The sequence below is a fragment of the Strix aluco genome, chromosome 15 (assembly GCF_031877795.1).
Source record: "Strix aluco isolate bStrAlu1 chromosome 15, bStrAlu1.hap1, whole genome shotgun sequence".
NCBI lineage: Eukaryota > Metazoa > Chordata > Aves > Strigiformes > Strigidae > Strix > Strix aluco.
The window spans coordinates 21833120-21851455 of NC_133945.1; positions in this window are offsets into that span (position 1 = coordinate 21833120).

Sequence of the window (18336 nt, forward strand, 5' to 3'; positions counted from 1 at the left end):
ACTGGTGACCCATTAAGAGAGGATCAAAAAAGCCCTTTCCTCACACACCAGCTGGCAGCAGTTACCGTCTCGGCACCGGGCGCAGGGCTGCAGCACAGGGTTCCCACCAGTCCAGCCCCAAGAGCATCCTCCAGCACCCCCCGCCCACGGCAGCTCGCACATCCCGAGGGAGCCACGCTCCCGCTACACCAGCGCTTCTTGGACGAGGGGTTGTCAAAGGCTGTGGGGCCCCGGCTCAGCAAGCTGACATCATGTGCCTGGTGTTGCCAAACATGGATGAGCTGTTGCTAGAACAATCAATTTTTAAATATCTCTCTGCCTGTTATGCTCAGCCCTGCAGTAACTATAGTAACGGTGCTCCGGGCTCCCCCTCTTCACAGGTGCCACAGCTGTGCCCAGGGCTGGGGGGGGCTCTGGGGACTTGGGGGGCTGATGCCTCCCAGGCTCTGCCCTGGGCTGCACTGCGGGTCACCTCAGAGCCACCCACCCTCCCTGGCATGGGGACTCTGCCGACACCGGGCAGCTCCGGCCTCTCTGATGGCAGAGGAAGCATTCCCGCGCTGCGGCAGCCCCAGCGCTCTGGGAATGGGGGTGCCTCTGGAGCGGCCACGCTGCCCACCACGTGGCTTTCGCAGAGCCCTACCCCGAACACGGTCCTGCAAAGCAGATCTCCTCTGGCACGTGTGGCTTTAGGCAGGAACTCCAACAGCCCTGGCACAGCCCTTGGTCTCCATCCCTGAGCCTCGGGGAGTGCCGGCAGGCGGGTGCCGTGCGAGTGCCCTGTCCGTCCCCAGCAGTGCCGCCACCGGTGCAGGTGCTCCCGGGGAGACTGTGAGTGTCACAAGGCAAGAGTGAAGAGTAAACCACACTTGTCCTGTTTGCTGAGCTGAATTAAAGGATCAAGCAACTGATTCTGGGATCAGAAGCACAAAAAGAAGGAACAGCGACATGTGCTGCAGTACCGGATGCTCGGTCACTGCCGCTGAGCTCGGGGCTCCCCTCCGGCACACAGAGGCCTCTCTGCAGGGCGGGCGCAGAGCACTGCTCTCGGGGCACACTCTTATCGGTTCCAAGCCCCGTTTGGATGGTGATCCCACCCTCAATGCGCAGCTCACACACCGCCTGGTCTGGGGCGCAGCCTCCCACCCCCTGCCCAGCGGGATCGCATCTCCCGGTGGCAGGGGGGGAGCAGGGCAGGAACCCCCTGCCCCGGTGCAGGAAAGCACGTCACGATGCGGTCCTGGGGACCTGGCACCCATGGGAGAGCACAGAAGAAGTGCTTAGGCTTCTGCGGGGATGTTTACCTTGTTTCTCTCCCTACCTCCATTCTGCTCAGTAAAAATGCAAATAAAGTGTTGTCATTAAGTTCACTCTTTTTGCAATGCAAATAATGTGTGCGTTCCCTCTGTACCTGCCTCCCAGATTTAGGAGGTGGATAACAAGGAGGGAGGTGGGTTGGCTGAATTGCAACCTTAATTGGACTCCTCCCCAGACAACATACACTGAATTTTTCAAAATCATATAAATCATGTAATATCAATTATTCAATCATTCTGCTAATCTCAAGGCTTCCAGAAGACCTCTAGCTTTGTATAAAAGCTATACACGACATATCAATTATTGACAGCCTTGCCATCAGAGGATTAACACCCAAGAACATATCCCTTCTGAATGCAAGTGGAGCGCACAGTCCTCCCCCGGGAGGTATTACCTCTGCTAGTCAGAGTGCTCTTGGAGAGGCTTCATCACACCAAATCCCACCACTGCATTTTATAAATCCTGTACTATTAGATGCGTTTATCCTGCAAACAACTTTGCAGTATAATTCCCAGGATTTTTTCCTGAGATTACTGAGGTCCATGTAACCAAGGTACACAAAGTTAAGAAATTAATACAGAGCACATCTGGCAGTTACGTACGCAGACGGAGTGTCCGACGGGATCAGCCTCCCCGCGTACACACCCCGTACCAAGAAGGGCCACATCCTTTGCACGCAGTGGAAGTTGGGAGGGGGCAGCCCCTGTGACACCTTAGGGGAACCATGTGCTCTGCCAGCCTCTTGTTTCCCTTTCCTCAGCCCCAAAATGGACAGTTGCATCCTCCATCTGAGCAGAGCAGGGGTCAAATTTAATCTTCTCCCATAAACCAAGTTTTCCCTTCACGGCCTTTCCGACACGCTGCTGGGCATCCTGCTCACAAGGGATGATTTGTCTGGCAGCTGTTTCCCCGACGGGATGCTCTCCCGGCCCACGGTTTGCTGTGGAGGCAGCTCTGCCCCGGCACAGGGTACGCAGCAGAGAGGGGCTACGGCAGAGAGGGGTAAGACAGACAGAGAGGGGCTACAGCAGAGAGAGAGGGGCTACAGCAGATGTTTTTCACTGGCAGTTCTGAAAGCATCTGATGCAGCTACTGCAGGCTGTGAACAGCCAGGAGCCTGCCAGCACCATGCAGAGGGTTTGGATGCCTCCCACAGGCAGGAGGGGCAGAGAGAGTTAATTAAAATGCACTGAGCAAGTGTAAAGTTTTATTACAAGACACAAAGGTAGGCTGGTTTCTTCCTCCAACAGACACATCTGCATAATCCAGCTCGGGCTCCTGCAGCTGCACTGCGCTGTGCATGCTGCTGCCACTGATATTGTTTTCATCTATTTTATTGAAAAAACACTATCCAAGGTTTAAGCTGCATAACAAGCCCTGCTGAGCAGTAATGTCTTTGCTTTCTTTCTGCAGACAAATCTGACTGGAAACTCCCAGGTAGTAAGTGACCATCCTGCAGACAGGCATGCCCATCTGCCACCGCCTCTTCTGCAAAACTAGGAAACATCAGGAACGGGCAACGTGATGGCGGGAGGGGGATTCCAGCTCCACACAGGCTGCAGTTGTAGCCCATGCTCCCAAGCCAGGGCAGCGCTGTGTCTGCCAGGTACAGGAGAGTCGCCAGGAGAAGTGAGGCGGGTACAACCCTCCCGCGCGGGGGACTGGATACGCGTGCTCGGTGGCAGGCACCGATTCCCACAGGGAGATGAGCCGCACGCAAGTCCCTGATGAGACAGAGCCTAGAAAATACGTCAGCACCAGCGGGCTGAGACCCGCTCCGGCCCAGCCAGGCATGGGAGCCAGCATGCGCCCCACAGCCAGGGCCACAGCCAGGGTGGGCTGGCAGCCCGGCAGCACAGTGGGACTGGTGCCTGTCCCTCCGGCCGGGGCAGGCTGCAGGGTATCTTCCAGCAGGAAGCAAATGCCAGCTGGGAGGATCAAAGGGCACTGGGACAAGCAAGGAGCAACTCCGGCTCTGGAAGCGTGATCTGTGTGGAGTCTGGGGCAATGCGTGGCCCTGAACTCTGCTCGTGCCATCGCTGCTGAGCGGGGAGCAGAGGAGCAGCGGGAGGTAGGACTGTGGGTCCCGCTCTGGCAGGACAGAAGATTGCATAAAGTGGGGAGGAGATGGTGCTGCCTCATTAATCATGATAAAGAGCAAGCTTAAAGAGAGCCTGGCTTTCAGCATAGTAATTAATGAGCTCTTTAATTTTAGGCTGTAACATCCAAACTACCCCATTAGGCAAAGAGCAGCTCAAAGTGTCCTTCTGTGTGATGTCAGGGAGATACATGGGGAGTTCTGGAGTGCAGAGCACGAGGGGCCTCTCCTGCAGCGCCAGAGGTGCGCTGGGCCATGGTCTCAGCATGTTGGAGATTTAAAGCCCTCCTTAGCAGGTCAGCCTTTCTGCTGAAAGCCAGGGATGCCCCGTGCCCTCCTGCAAGGAGCTGCCAGCCCGCCCTGTCCTTCTGCAGGGGCTCTGAGAGGCCGTGCCTTGGGGGATGCCGGGCTGCAGGCATCGAGTCGGGAGGGAAGGGTGTTAGCCCCACGTCTGACGGCAGCCCCAAGACCTGCGTACGGCACAGGGGACTGACATCCACACGTACAACTTGTGCGTCGGCCGGCGGCATGGCTGAGCCCAGGAAACCTCCAAGACCTCGGGTGGGGACAGGGAGAGCAGCAGACTGGGCAGTGTCTGGGATCAGTGCTTCCACAGCCGCTCGTTTTCCCGGGAAAGCATTCACAAAAATATTTCTGTTTCCCTGGTTGAGGCCCAGCCCAGCCTGCCCTATTCTGGAGAGTGAACATACTGTGTACGTGAACTGGAGATTTGTCCCACATATTTTCCTCAAAGACTGTATGTCTTTTTTTTTTTTAATAACGCCAGTCATAAATGTCACGTGTTGGAGCCCAGATCTCATTATTGTGAGCAGAGAAATGTATGCCATGCAATAAATTCTTTTGTGGGAAATAACCCCGGTGACTAGAGGAATTTATGAATTTATTACTTTTTGTAGGAGCCTTTCCTCCTATGACTTAAGGAGAGATCTATCATCCTACAGGAGACCTTGCTGGTTCTCTGTTTGGAAACCTTTATAAGGCTTTATGTCACATTCCCTGCCTTCATGTCCTAAGGATTCATTCTACATGAATCACTCATTACAAACAAGGCGTTCTGGAACCAGGCACCAGCACCTCAGCACCGCCATGGCCGCACTCCCGCTCGGGCCTCGCCCTGTGGCCACGGTGGGGTGACTGGGTTGTCCACACAGGCCCTTGCCTTACCCAGGCAGGAGCCCTCGGCAGGGCAGAGCCCACGCAGACCCTCTGTTCCGAGGGAGTGACTGGGCAGTGCTGTGGATTTCCCAGGACTCATGCGCGATGCTCCCAGAGAGTCACTTAGGACAAAGCCCAAAAGCTGAGAAAATCTCACTTCTTGCTGCAGGGAACCTTTGGCGATGGCTGCGGGAAAGGGTCACACAACACCCATCTTGTCGCACTGCGAGCTGAGAACATGTAGCCCGGCCACGCTTCACCATCCACCACCCTCGAGCAGCCTGAGGAGAGGAGCTCAGCTGCGGCCACGTCCATTCTTCAGGGCCTCACTGGCTCCAAGAGGAAGCCCCTGGAATAATGCAGACAGCATCACCTCTGCTCCTTCTCCTAAAACCTCCCTGGCCTGCACTCTGCCTCTCCCATGCCCTCCTCCACTGCCGCATGCCGGAGACATGCCGGATGCGCGCGGCTCTTCCGGCATTGCAGGAGAGCGTGGGCTGCCCAGACCCGCTGGGCAGAGACCCCCAAGAGGCACAATCCAGCTGCCAGAGCCGGACCCCCGTGTGCTGCCAGGCACCCTGCCCGCGGCGGGGGCTGCCTCTGCCCGGCATGGAGGGTGCGGAGCTGCCTGTGCCGCACTCGGAGCTGGCTCCCCACAGCCCTCCGGATGCTGAGGACTGGGCTGTGTGGCTGGAACGGGGCTCAGGCTGCCTCCCTGTGCCCGCTGCAGCGGCACCGTCCCAGAAAGACCCGACTCCTGGCAGAGGTTACATCATTGTGATCTTCTGGGAAATCACTCGCTTTCTTGGGGAGACATGGCTCACCTCCCGAGCACAGACTGAAGCCACCGGCGCCGGCCCCACGCCCCAACCAGTCACGGCATGCGCTAACGAAGCTTCGCCCCCGCTCCAGCGCCAGCGCCCAGCAGTGCCGCAGCCTCCCCTCCCTCCCTGCCAAAGCCATCGGCCGCACTATCGCAGGGCAGGACGGCACAGGCTGGGGCGGAATGGCTCACCTGCCTCCTCGGGGCAGCTGGGCCCCCAGCTCCCGCCCCAGCATCGGATATTCTGCTGGCTTCGTGGAGAAGGGGTGAGCAGCTGCAGCGGTGGCGAGATGGGGCTGGCAAGTGTGGAACATCAGAGGAGTAAATCGCATCAGTTCAGCTCCAGACAGTGCAGAGAGAGAGAACGCTCCCAGCAGGACCCTGCCTCAGCGCACAGGTATGGGTGCGTGATCGCTTAACGACGGAGCCGCTGTGAAATTATGCCTTGTTATCTCATTGTCAATTTTATTTTAATATACGTTTGAAATACTCAGAATACAAACCTTTTCTGTAAGATTACAAAACGCTCGAGCACTTCTGCAATTTGGATGGCAGGGGATCAATTATTTGGGCATGGTTTTGCATATAATGGCCTGCAACAGATTGTAAAGTTTCTCAGTTAGCGAAGCAATTATGAATACTGAATACAAACTAATGGCTAGAGAGTGGTGGAACGGGGCCATCTGGACTCAGAGACACGCTTCTGGCTACGAGGGGAAGGAGTGTGGGGAGGGGACTCCTTCAGCTGAACGCCATAAGTACTTGGATAAGTGTGTGATCTTCACAGAGCCTGCTGTAGCAGAGTTGTGGTGTAAGAAACAGTGTCCAAGAACAAAAATAAACATAAACAAAAATACAAATACAAATGTAAAAGTAAGAAAGAGAGAGAAGCATTGGAAATTATTTTGCCAAGAAAGAAGTTCACTCTTCACTTCCATGTGATTACTGTTTACTGCAGAAGACCAGATCACTTCTCTCATTTAATGATTCAAAACAGATTATTTTCAAAAATCCTTGAAAGCTTTCACAAACAGACTCCCATCCAGCCAAAACCCAGCTGGCAAAGCTCCTGAGTGTGAGGACAGATTTATTTAGCACTTCTCAGCAATGAATATTCAGGTTTATTTTGCTGAAAAGGGAATTAAGTCAGGGTTTTGACCATCCGAAGTGGTAATCACTGCCCTAAAACAGCAGAACCGAGAGCGATTGCCATGAAGGGCTCCAGAAACCGCCTCCTCCCCAGCACATTCCCAGCACAGGGCCTGCGGGCACCGTGCCCAGGCTGTCTCCAGCTGATCGCTCCTGGGCTCCCAGCACGTCCAGGCTCCCGTCCCGCTCCCCGCCGCCATGCTGGGGGCATCGTGCCACCCGCACCCCCCGGGGCGTACAGACCTGCCGGTCTTACTCTGCCGGCAGCATCTCCATGTGTGAGTCCCTCGCAGACCAGCACGGCCTCGTGCCGCGGCCCTGCCCAGCTCCCGCGGCTGCCCACTCTGCCCATTCTTCCCACTCTGCCCCGCTCTGCCCGCTCTGCCCACACTGCCCCGCTCTGCCCCGCTCTGCCCCGGTCTGTCCTGCTCTGCCCCACTCTGCCCGCTCTGTCCCTCTCTGCCCGCTCTGCCCTGCTCTGCCCGTGGCCACGCAGCTTGGAGTTACAGGCTTTATGGCCTGCATTTTCCAACCCATTCATAAAAAATGCATGTGGGATGAGAGGTTTTACACAGCAAACAGAACCGAGATTTAGGGCTACAAATGTCAGATTTCACAACGCTCCATCCATGAAACTGCTGGGAAGAAAGTCACATCACCAGTAGCATGAACCGGGGGATGAGGCCACAGATTGCCTAAAAGTAAATGGAAATGACATCAGGAGTTATTTTTCTCCTACTTCTAAAAATCAGCCTAGCAGGAACATCAAAGTAATCCATGAGTCTGGTCATTCCTGTAACACATTGGTATAAATCAGAAACAAAACTGTGGTCGAGTCAGGTAGAAAATCATCTTCCAGAGACATCCAACTGAGCTCAGCAAAGGAGAAAAGGCTGACACAACATCTTTAAACATTTTTAATTACCCTGTCAAACTGACAATTATGCAGCTAATTATTAGGAAGACAATACCAGATATACTGAATAGCACATCAACAGTGTTTTTATGTAATTATGCAATTTAATGAATTGAAGGCTACAGTAATGGACTATATCTGGTTAATTAGGGACTCCCTTTCTGCTAATAATGTCATTTATTTTCAATTCACTGTATTTGTTTTTTCTGTAAAACTGAGCATATTTCCACAGATGATGAAGGATTCTTCACGGCAGCTCATAAGCCCCTTCCATACACAGATATCTTTCATGGGGTGGACGATGAACTCTGGCTGGTTTCTCTTTCATTCCCAACTTTGCCATATTCCCTAGGGATTAATTACCGCCGGGGCTGGTCTCCTGCTGCCGCTGGCATCCCCCCTGCCCAAAGCTACCCCACGCCAGGGAACAGCACCCTCCCCCCGAGTGCCGGCTCCGAGGTGCAAGAGGGGGGACGGACCCTTCCGGGGCCAGGAGGTCCCCAGGGACACGCGGGCAGCCAAGGTCACCGTCCCTGGAGCTCTCGCAGGACGTGCGGGGCCGAATCCCCGGTGAGCCAGCAGCACCCTCCAGCCCCTGCACCCGCCCTGCAGCAGCGCCCACACCTCCGCCACCCCCTGGCCCCGCTCCGCAGCCGCCGGGAAACGGGCACAGGCCTGTGGGGCTGCTCCCCCGGCACAAGCCACAGGAAGGAAAAGAAGTAATTTAAACATTTTCCTTTGCAGATAAAATTTTGGAGGGTTTGAAGCATCCTAATTCCTCATTGTTGAATGAAAATTGTCTGATAAATTATTGATTGTATTTTAAATGCACCCACAGAAACCATTTTAATTCTTTTCTCTTTTTGGAAATAATTAACCTGTTTAAATTTTTTAATCGCTTGAAGCTGTTTCCTGTTAATTGTCACCTGGAGGGGAGGGGCCCTGCCTGCCACACAAGCCCACCAGCGTCGGGACACTCCAAAGGGAGGAATCGGCTGTGGGAAACCTTGTGGCCATGCTCCATGTCTGGGCCAGACCCTCATGTCCAGTTTCCCGGGGCAGGATCTGCCACATCAGCTTGTCCCCGAGGAGAAGAGGCTTAAAGAGCAGGACTGGTCCCCGTTTTTGTCCGTGTCCGCTTGTATTCACATTGCCTCTCTCCTTTCACAGGCCCTTACGCTGTTCTGCATTAGCTTGCACCCCGCTGCCCCCCAAGAGCGGGGCTGTCGGCACCACACAGACCCCCGTGGCCGCGGGGTGCAGCCGGAGCCGGGCAGGCCGAAGCTATGGGGAGCGGCTGGGGGAAGCCAACCTTCCCCCCCAGAGCCCCTGGGCATGGGCGGGGTGGGGTGAAGGGCAGAGGGACCGTCTGAGACCAAAGCAGAGTGGAAACGGGTCTCTCCTGCGCGGAAGCAAAGCCTCGGCCCTGCTGGTGCTGGCTCAGCTCTGCTCCTCCCAGCCCCAGTGCACGGTTGTTCCTTCGCACCCTGCACAGGGGCCGGTTGCTGCTCTGCCACCCGCTCCTCCACAGCTGGTGGGGAGATGCTGAGCAGACCCAGCCCGGCTGCTCAGAGCACCAGTGGGGAGCACTGGAAACATTATTCTTGCCATAAACGTGAGCTGGAACATGCAGCCTGCAGTCTGCGATAACCCCTGGCAGCCTGCTCCAGTGGGGAGCACAATGCAGCAGTAAAGGAAAATACAAGATGAAAATATTGTTCAAAAAATCCTCTAACATTTAAGAAGGAAAAAGGAGAACCACACTATCTTAGTAACCCTGTCCCTAATCAGAACAGCAGCAGTACAGGCAGTGCAGGAGTCCTCCCGAGCCCCAGCCCAGCCCCAGTCAACGCTTGCTGCCCGGCTGCCCCGCGGGAAGGGGAGTTGTGCAGAGAGGGGTGTCCCCAGGCTGGGGGGGGCAGGTCGCGGCACGTCCACCAGCCGCTCCTCCTTACCCGCTCACTGATGCTCAGACACTCAGCGCCGAGGGCATCAGCACGTCACAGCATCAGCCACCAGCAGAAAACAAGGCTGAGGATTAACTCGAGTCCCAGCTCTGGGGCCGGGACACGGACCCCTGAGCACACATCCTGACAGGACAGCCTGCTGCCCGGGACCGTGGCACGGAGAGGACACTGTGCGCAGTGGGGCAGCTCTCAAGGGCACTGACTGTCCTTGCAGACTTGCTGCAGAACATGGAACCTGACCGAGAGCACCACTGAGGATGGACGTGCTGTAAAAAACGTGGGCCAGGAAAAGACAGCAGCAGTGGAGACCAGGACCAGGAAAAAGTGAGATGTGGAGAAGGCATTCCTTAAGGACAAGAGAAGGTAAATTAGACACTAAGAATGAAAAAGATGCATCTGGGACAGCAGCTCTTGATGGATAGAAAACAGCTTAAAAATTGCACTTTCCCCATCATTTTTGCAGAGACCTGTTGAGCTGCACGGCCAGCCCAGCTCCCCTGCAGATGCAGAGCAGCAGGAGCTGCGGCCGACACCGCCCCGGGGAGCAGCAGGGATGGACAGTCTCCTCCCGGCTGCGCACCGGCCACGGCCACGGCCGAGGGCCCCAGGAGGGAACACGGGCACAGGCTCAAAGCGGGCAGCAGTGTTGCCCACCTTGACTAAGTGAACTCAGTGAAGGGGCTGGGTACAGCCGCTAGCAAAGGGCACGCTTGGATCACCCGCACAGAACGGCTGCTCACTGCAGGGGACGCAGCGACCCACCGGAGATGGGTTTGAAACCGTGGGTGGTGAAGCTTCTGCTGTCTGAGTCAGACAGAGCCACTGTCCCCACAGGTTTCGCAGGCACTGCCCTGTGTGCTGCCACCCCCAAGGGGAAAGCACAGCTCCCGGCTTTCCACCCCTCCCTCGGGCAGCTGCATCCGCCCAGGCAGGGACTGTAACCCCAACAACTGTCTGCCAGCCCTGAACACCCCGCTCTTTTGCTTCGGTCTCAGTAGCTCTTTAAACTCTTGTTGTGGAATGGGATGGCAGGTTCCAAAACATAAGACAAAAATAACGGCATCTCACCCCAGAAGAAGTAGGAAATGTTGTAGTAACATATCTGCTCGCTCAGGTTCTGGGGACACCCGGGTCCTTTCAATGGAGGTGCTGGTATGTATTTAAAGCAGGTCATAAGACACCAAAGTGACTCCTCCAGCAGACAGAAACATAAAGGACTTAATGGGGTGAAGGAGGATCCTCTGTTTGCACCAAGTGTCGGTGGAACTTGCAGACTGTGGAAGAGCCTGGTGCCCCACAAGCCGGGCAGCGGGGGCCAGCTCCCCTCCCAGGGAACGGGGGAGGCAGGCATCCCCCTTCGACCAAGCGCTGCAAGACCTGACAAATGAAAGCACCAAATCTGTTTTATCACATTTGCAGTTCACTGGCATTAATGGCACAAATATTTGGCAGGTGACTTCCTTGCTGAGTTTTACTATCTTTGCCTAACATGCACACCCAAACATACTAAAGGGCTCCCCATCTAAGTGAAAGCTGTTGTTAGGAAGGAAGAAATTCAATAATGGACTTGTAAATTAATAAGATCCTGGTAATTGTGAAAACATCCTGGGCTTTTGTTGGCCTGGAGATTTATTCAGTCCTGCTGGCTTCCCAGCTGAGGCAAGATGATAAACCTGCCAAGAGAAATGCCTCTGCAAAATGTTCCAGGCTCAACTATAACATTCCTGTACCTTGGCACAGCAGCCAAAGTGCCCCAGAAAGGTCAAGAGCTGAACTTGCAAACCCCGTCCCCTTTGTCCTTGCCAGCGGCTGCTCAGTGGCATTAACGCTGACAGGAGTCGACCACTCTGCAGTTTGGATTTGGTTCAGGGGGATCTTTCAAAGCTCTATTCTTTCTAGGAATATAATAAGCCTCAAACTGTGTTACGTGCCCATCAAAATCAGCACGGCCCACGAGGGAGTGCTGGGAAAGCTGTTCCAGGGATTTGGGCTGGGCAGCAGCTCCTGCTCACAGCCAGTCCATGCTCCTCGCTGCACTGGTTCACCACTCGCTCAGGCAGCAGGAGCTGTCGTCAAGCGCTTCCAGGACACACACGCCTCGCCCCCGAGCTGCCGTTGGGCTCCTGGTTTCACGTCAGGCTGCACCTTCAGACATCCAGAGCTGAGTGCGCGGGGACCTGGCAGCATCCCGCTTCCCCACATCAGAAACCAGGGAACTGCGGAGACTTGGCCAAACAAAGCCTCTTCTCTGAGCTGCCCCATCCCAGCTCTGTACGAGAACCCTTCGTAAGTTTAGGTTGAATCAAGCATTTTATCTCTGAAGACACATCAGCACGGAATTCAGCCCGTGAGGAGGGTAACGGTATCGGGCACCTGCGCCGCTGCAGTGCACCGTTGTCTCCATGGCAATGGGGTCCAGGAGCAAAAGCTGCACCCAGCCACCTCGGAGTACCGCCGGCAGCGATCGCAGCTTCGAGCTTCCCCGGGAGGAGCCTCGGCTGAGTTGCAGCGGGAACAGTGCAGGGATAATCGAGGCCACGTGCCCCGTTAAGAGCAGGGATACGCGGGGCAGGGAGAGTCGCCTCAGCCCGCAGCGCCGGGACCTCGCGGTGGGGGCCGGCGGGGAAGGGGACGGTCGTGCTCTGCAGGAGCGCAGCAGCAGCAGCGGGAGCGGCCGTCCCAGCTGACATGGCCTGCCTGCTCCTGCCTGTTCAACAGGCCAGACACAGCTTTCAGGAAACAAGACACAGCTCTGGCCCTGCAAAGCCAAACACATCCACCAGCACAAATTCAAACTGCCCAGCTCTAGTGTCAAGAAAGATGAATCAATAACCAGCAGCACAAACTTCCAGCCCGGGATGCTTCGCCTTCAGGAACGAGGCTGCATCTGGTGACTGGAAAGAGCTGAGCAGCGAGAGGAGGACACCAGGGCTGCAGTCAGACTGCCAAATATTTAACAGACAAATAATCCAGAACCAGCACTTCTTCTGAGGAGCAGCAGCATTTCATTTTCATTGGGGAATGCTCAGCTAGCTGATTTTATGACAGTATGTCTTTTTTATATATATATAAAATTTGTGAGTGAATTTAGTGCTTGTGAAACCAAAGGAGTAATAGCACTGGCAAGAGCCAGAGATAAGGTGGAAAGATAGGCCAGCGTCCTGCGGTCACGAGGCTGCACAGCACCGCGCGCGGTACCACCTGTACCACGCTCAGGACAGCAGCTGCCCTCTCTCCCGGCTCTCCAGGCCCGATACCAGGCACTTCCTGGGACTCAAGTCCCTCAGGAGGAAAATCTCCATCAGTCTCAGCATGATACTCGTGAAAGTTGCATGTGCCAGTCCTTCTGTGCTGCAAATGACACCAGCGAAGCTTCATGCAGCTCTGCCTGTCTGAGAGTCATACCGTTGTCTCCAGAGGGGTTACCCAGAATGTCCCAAGAGGCAACTAAAGAGAAAGGAGTAACTCGTTTAACTTCCCTCCAAGCTAGGCACGAGAAGAACTGAGCTTCTCCTTCTCCTGCACCACAGAGCACCTTCCTTGCTGCAGTCTCTGTCCTCCCTCTGCTCCTCATCGCCAGGGGGGCCTGTACTGGGGAGCACTGGGAAGCACTCAGGCACAGCACCGCTTCCCACTCCTGCTTCCGACTCCGTCCTCAGCCTCCGCTGCCTTTGTGTACACTGGTCCAAACTGTCTGCAGAACTGCCCAGGCCTTTTGCAGTGTCCCACGGTCTGTACAACCAGCAGTGACCATGTTGATGCAACACGTACTTCCCTCTGCTCTGTGAAAATGCGCTGCCTCAGCCCTGGGCCCCCACCCCTGATGCTTTACTCAGCTTCTCTCCTGCATTCTTCCACTGCCTTATCAGCTGCGCTGACACTCGGTCTTCATCTCTCTTTGTCTCCCTTTCATGCAATGACACAGGCAGATTTTTTTTCCAGTCATTTACACATTTTTACTATTTACCGTCTAAGATCCTCTGGTGATAACCAAAGGATCATCAGGAGGGACATCCCCATCACTTTGCTCAATTGGCTGCCTCTTGCATCTGCTGGGCTTTTGAATATCTAGGGTGCACTCAAAGAATCAGCTGCACTTTCCTTTCTGGCTTTTTCTGCTGCAGATCCTCCCGGGCAGCTGCCTCCTCCTGCCCCTCCTGCTCTGTCAGGTCTTTGGCAGGAGGTCAGATTGGATAAGCAGAGCCGTCCCCTCTGGTCTGGAACCTGTGAAATGCCAGATTTTGCATCCGAGCTCAGTTTCCATCTAGTGATCAACCATCCATCAGCCAGCGGCACAGGTTGAGTGGGGCTGCACAGAGCCCACGGGGAGGGCAAGGGGCCAGCAGAGCTGTGAGCGCAGGAGAGACGGTCACGGTGCAGTAAGGCAGAAACTGCTCAGGCACAAAGGCAGCACCAGCCTACAGCACACCTCCGTACATCCCTTCTGATGCCATCATCCCACCGCCCCCACAGCACAAGCCCTGATGCCAGGAGACTGGTGTGCGGGGGGCATTCACAGAAAGGACCAGGGGGGACCCTGGAGCCACAGAGCTGACCCTGAACAAAGCAAAAGCCGATCCCCGGGTCGTTCTGCAAGCGGAGGGCAGGAGAGGGGAGGTAAAAAGCAAGGTGACAGCACAGGCATCAGGGAAACAGTCCGGGTACTGAGGAACTGCCCCAGAGCGTCCAGGGCCAGGGCAAGAGCTGACACATGGCCAGCGCAGAGAGCGCAGCACTGGCCCACAGGGTGGGTGTGCTGGTAGGGCACAGCCCCGTCTCGGCTGCTGCCTGTGCTAGCTCCCCTGCCCACACCAGCTCCCCTGCCCACACCAGCTCCCCTGCCTGCACTGGTTCTCCTGCCCACACCAGCTCCCCTGCCTGCACCAGCTCTCCTGCCCACACCGGTGTGGTGCAGACGTGACCCACAGCAGCGGGCGCCCCGCAGCACCCACCCTGCTCTCACCCACCGAGGGGGCCTGGGTGCCCACCCCACTCTTTCCTGCTGACCATGGGATCAGCTCCTGCCCACAGGTCAAACCCAAGATTTTTCTGATGAACGGGGGGGGGGGGGGGGGGGGGGGGGGGGGGGGGCGGGGGGAGCTGCAGGGCAACAGGAGACTTCTGCTTTCTTGCTTCCAAACGCTTTTGCAGAGCTCCATCTAGGGGGGATGCTGCTGGACAAGGCAGCCAACAAGATAGGTACCAGTAAACAAGTAAATGGCTCCTTCCCCTGGCCAGAGGCCTCTTGTCACACACTTACAGTGCTAATTAAAAAGGGAGGGAACAGCCCATAAATTTTACAGTTTATTCTAACTTCAGTTCCAGCTGGTTTTAAAAGAGCTGATGAAGGTAAGTGCATCTGTGCAGATCACTGGTGCATCACAGAGAGCCAGAGAGCTTAATTAAATGTTATTCTAGGAATAAAATTTAGCCCTCATCTGACAAGACTGAATATTAAAGCATCAATTTCCTGAAGGAGATCGGCTGTAATCAGAGTCTCCTGCTATGGGAAAGCAAAAATAATCCCAGCTACTGACACCAACATCCCTCAGACAACAGCGGGAAGAAGCACGGTGGCGGTGACAGGGCTGCAGCGGACAGAGCTGCCCGTGGAGACAGCAGCTCCCCGCCAGCGGCAGGGACCCCAGGTCCTGCAGGAAACAGCGGCTCTGAGAGCCTCCCCCTCCCTGGCAGCAGGGCCCAGTGCCTTGGCACAGCACAGGGGCCCCGGGAGCTGGTTATCAGGCGGTGGTTCCATCCGGGCAGTTCTGGGGCCGCTCAGGGGCCGGGGAGATCTCTGCCCGCCTGGCGCTGAAGGAGGGGATCAGTCCCTCTTCTGCAGACGCGCCAGCCCCAGCCTGGCCAAAATGCTGCCGCTGGGCTGTGCCACAGGCTGCTGCCCACACGCAGACATGAAGTAACATGCAGCCCCACTCTGATCTATCCGCCCTCTGCACCCACCCAGGCACCCCGAGCTTCTCCCACGGCACGTCCGACCGACGGCCGACATGGCGCTGCCACTCTGGTGCCCGCAGGCACGGCTGCCTGCAGCTCCCCGCTCTGCCGGCCTCCCGGACTGCCCGAGAGCTGACCAGTGAGAGCAGCTCAGGCACCTCCCCGGCCCCGCTGCACCCTGAGCCTCCAGACGTGGGGCTGGGGAAAGATCCCAGCGTCAGAGCCGCAGCAAGAAACAGCCGTTCAGGTGGCCAAAGATCCCCCTGGGGAGGGGATACAACAGACCTACCCGCATCCTCCATGTATTTTTATTTACAAGTGAATCGTGGTGTCTCATTTTATGGCGTCAGCCCCGGGATGAAAGAATAGCGTTAAACTTCACAAATCCTCTAATATTGCTGTGCCTACAGTTGGAGGCCTTCACATATGCAGATATTACTTCTCCTTTGCTCAGAGGTCTCTTTCTAATTTAATACTTCCCCAATATTGCAAAATTCATAACAGGTTTCTCCAGAGGAACACAGCTATCTCCTAGGAAAGGGCAGCCTGTCACTGCTGCCAGGTCTCTGCTACGCGCCCGCTCCCACGTCAGGACAGCGGGACGATGGCCAGGGGCCCGCGCACACCCCGGCCCCGCCTGGGCCACCAGCGCCCAGAGGAAGCTGCCACGAGCGCGGGGCAAAGGCTCTGCCTGCGGGTCCTGCCCCTCCTCCGAGGGTCCCCACCGCCACAACAAATCTCTCAAGGGTTTCAGCCAAGGGGGCTGGCAGCTGGACCTGCCCTTTGCTGGTACTGTCAGATCAAATAGTTGCTAATTGACCAACGTGTCTCCTTTTGCTGAGCTATTAGCAACGGTGCCATGGCAGCTTTCTGACATTAATTATCTGGGAGTGAGCAGTATCCGAAAGCATAAATAACCGTTTGACGTGATGGCAGGGTGAGCCCCGTGCTGGAGGCACGCTGGGGCAGGCTGAGGGGGCCCCCGTGCCCCGGTGCAGCCCAGCTCCTGAGCTGCGGGTGTGTCGCTGGGGCCTGCGGCCGGGAGGGTGTCAGGCAGCACACGGAACAGCCTGCGCTCTCCCGAAAGCACTCAGAGTTCGGTCAGACTGTCACAGCCCAGGGATGCCCTGCTTCCCGGGCCACTTTCATCAGCGACAACAGCACGAGAGACAGCAGCGTGCTGGCATGAGCTAGACTGGGCTTTGCCCTGGTTTTGAAGCGTTGTCTTACAGCCAACATAAACACGAGATGCAGCAAGAGAACCGCCTGTGCAAAGCCCACAGGGGACACTCCTCCAGCAGACTGTCACCACAGAGAGAAGAGGATCCAACGCAGCGAGCCCCAGCGCACGTTCCCTTCCTTGGCAGCTCTAAGAGGTTCCCATTAACCCAATCACCCTTGGTTAGCGGGGCTGACTGTCCCCACAGCAGCCACCTCTGCGATTAGCAGAGCTCAACAGTGAGCAAGTAAAGGAGCCGCAGCAAAGCAAACAGGCTCCAGGCACTCCACACTGCTGAGAGGGCTGGGATAGGTTTAATACACACTTATCTGCATTTCACACATGCATTTGCATTTAGCAAACACTCATCTGAAAGACTCTGAACCCTTGTGCCTCATTGTAACGCAGCTCCTGCACAAATCCCTCCAGCCTGGCCCTTCTGGCTCCTCTCAAGGGCTCCAACACAGAGTCCAGGCACCCCCAGAAGAGGTTTCCTCCTGCCTGGCCCTGGGGGATGGAAGTGACCCCAGGCAATGCTTCCTGATGCAGAATCCTGCGGTCTGAGGGAGGAAAACCAAGCCCCCTCCTCTGGAGCAGCACCCACCAGCCCCTGCATCGGAGCAGCCCAGCCAGAGAGCGGCGTGGGCTCCTGATGGTGAGGGGCAGGGGCTCTCTGGGGGCATCTCCTTCGGCCAGGAGGAACCAGGTTACCTCCCTCCCTCCAGAAGTGACTGATGTGAGACCACGTTGTCATACCCTTTCTGAATAACGTAACTGATACATGACACAAAGGCTGAGATTAAGTGAGAATTAATTAATTGATTTTCACAGGTTAATCCAAAGTCTGGGCCCCAAATTGTGTGTCTGCAATGACCACAGTGGACATTGTGCACAACCCAGCCCGAGGACTCCAGAGATGTGCTTGATGAAGACTCTTTCTGTCACTCAGAAGCTTGTTTGTGTAACACCAGCTCAGAATCAGCTGACATTTGTGCCACAGTGGATTTTTTATTTTTTAGTAGAACAGAGCTGCACAGGACATGCTGATCTAAGTGGGGAGCACACTGCCTGCCCTGCCCTGCCACTGTCTCCAGCGTCCCCACCAAACCTCCTGCCCGGGGCCATCGGCACCGTCCCCCCGTGCCCCCTCTCCTCCGCAGCCGGCCCAGCCTGCGCCCACCGGCGTTGCCAGCCCGGGGCTGCCAGTGCCCCTCACTCCTCCCGCCTCGTCCCGGCTCTCCGTGCCAAGACACATGGCGGGCGCTTTGGGAAGTCACATCCAGGAGGAAATGCAAGCAGCCTCAAGCCCACACTTCACTCCCACCAGTGCCAAGCTCATACATGGAAAGGATCTGGCTATCACCCAGCCCCTGCTCTTTGCCTGCATCTGCTCTGTCCCGGGGAGTCTCGAGACTCCTCAGCCTGCTGAGGACAGGCAGGGCTGCCTGCACCATCCACAACTCTCCTCCTCCTGTCTCCTGCGGGTGCTGGCACCTTTGGTGGCCCCAAGCTCTGCCACAGTAGCAGCCCCCAGCAGCTTTTCTCTAGCAGCTTTGTCTAATTCCTGCAGTGGTGAACCAGGGTGTCACAGCCCACGGGGGTGACTCTGACCGTGGGTGACACGCAGGCAGGGAAGAACAGCCCCTCGTCATGCGTCCCCGTCACCCAGCCCATGGCTCCACTCCTAGCCTGCTTCGGTGGGCTTCTCTCCCTTCC